Raw genomic sequence first — 2,318 nt, forward strand, 5'->3', positions numbered from 1 at the left:
AACTAATATTCAATCCTAAGCTTGCATCCGACATTGTTATCATTATTTAAAGGTTTAGAGGTTGTTTAATATCTTATGAATTTTCCTTGTAAAAATAGTTTCCTTTTAGTCTTATCGTATTTCCTATGAGTCTTCAAAGATCCCATAATCCCAAGTAATTCCCAGAGAATGTCTCGATCCACTAAATTAATAACAATGCCCGAACTCCGTTCGTCCCGTCAAACTTCCTCAAAATCTCATAAAAATAAAATCGGCATGACATGCCCGTTATCCTCACTCTGGAGCATAACAGATATATGTGTTATAGTACAGTTACATTAGCACAGTACAACAATCATGACACATATATCAACACATTCTAGATTAACCATGTAGCATTTAGCATATAGGCAATTATCACACATCCTAGATTAACCATTTAGCACATAGCATGTAAGTCAATCTCAAAAATAATCAATAGATGAATACTCATCATTGTCAGCCGAAGCCTCAGAAAACCTTTTTCCCAGTCAAACACAAACAAGTGCTTAAACAATAAATCAAGTCGAATATGTCGACACCTAAAGCATTAACTAATACTTCAGTGAGTAGCCCTCACCTGTAGATTCTCCAGGGTTCCCGTCTAGCGTTCCTTCACAATCAATGCCTTGCTCTTCAGGAAAATCCTCAAAAGCACCTTTAGAGTAAAACCACCGAATTCCATCAAAAACTATCAGAAACTCAGTAATCAATACTCACTAAGGTTACACGAAATAGTATATACTCCGAGGTACGATAATCTAGCGCGAAAGGACAAGTTTTCGAAACAAGAATTTTCTTCCTCCCCCCCCTAGGGTGCTCGGCCACTATTGGTAATTAGGTGGGTCGATTTTTCTGCGATCAAACTTGGTTCCTAGGTTATTATTAGTCGTAACTAAGGGTATTCTAAACTCGGAAAAATTATCGGATCAAAAACTGTCGCAGGGGTATTTTGGTCAATATTTTTAGCTCAGAAATTCAAAACTGAAATTTCGAAAAACAAATTGGATGGGGACGTCACCAACAACGTTTATGACAACTAATCCTACTAGCACTAAGCTAAGGCGATAGTTTTCAGCCCAAAGGACGAAGCTTTCCCCCAAAATGGGTATTTTAAGCAGAATTGAAACTCGACGGTAGTTTTTCGAGAATCGGCGCAGTATTATTAGCTAAACATACTCAGGAGAACGTAGGGAAGATGTTTAGATAGAAAAATGAAGTTATCAGGATAGTTTTGCAAAAACCTCAAAACTATGAGCACAGAAAGACATAGAGAAAAGCTACGGAAACGACGATCAGAGGTAAGGATTAGCGACTATACCTCGATACCTTCAAGTAGCAACTGTTGAATCAACGATCAAGCAAGAAATGAAGAAAATCTTCTCTTCTCCCTCCTCTAGCAAACTCGCGGCCTCTTGGAAGAAAATGGGTGAGTTTTGTGATTTTTTCTTATTTCTTGGCTATATATAGAGGTTGGAAAAACGAGGGAAAATGAAAGTTTCGCGATTCCGATTTTTCCGGCTTCATTCTCCGTGAATTCTAAGATAGGTTTTGGCGACATAATTCCAAAACTCAAAAGAGGTTTCCTTGTATTTTAGGTGGCTAATGCAAAGTCGGTGTAAAACTATTTTACCCGATAAGTTACTTTTTGCATTGAATGTCGGAAGAGAAAACTTCCTTCTGAAGAAAGATTGAGATTGTAAGGCCCGAGTTTTTAAGTTCATGCTAAGTGAATAAACTTCTTATTCACGATTAGGGTTGATGTAATGTGAAGGAAAACCTGAACGAAAGTTTATTAAATGAAATATATTTATGAAGGAGAAAGTTCAGGAAAAGTTCAAGGATTGCATTATGATCGATAAAAGTTATAGCACGAACGTTTTACGCTTAAACCTAGGTCAGAAACCCTAGTATATAGCTAATTTTCATTTTTAGGCACGATGGCAGTTAATTCCAAAAATCTTCAGAGAAATGTTAGAACTTCTCTTTTTCCATATATCACGATCGTCTCGAGGCGAAACTCTAGGATCTACGAACGTCCGATTCCAATCATCGGAAGTTTGCCGAAACCGAAACCCTGGTATTTCAAAACCCTAGAATTTCCCGACTTTGAGGACTTTATCTATTCAGAGCTTCAAATGAATATTCTACACGCGTACGCCCATTTCTCTTGATGATTTCAATCTTTCTTCAGAAGGAAGTTTTCCATTCCGACATTCGAGGCAAAAAGCAACTTATCGGGTAAAATAGTTTTACACCGACTTTGCACCGACTTTGCATTAGTTGCCAAAAATACAAGG

This window comes from Lotus japonicus, chromosome 4 (assembly GCF_012489685.1).
Source record: "Lotus japonicus ecotype B-129 chromosome 4, LjGifu_v1.2".
Classification (NCBI taxonomy): Eukaryota; Viridiplantae; Streptophyta; class Magnoliopsida; order Fabales; family Fabaceae; genus Lotus; species Lotus japonicus.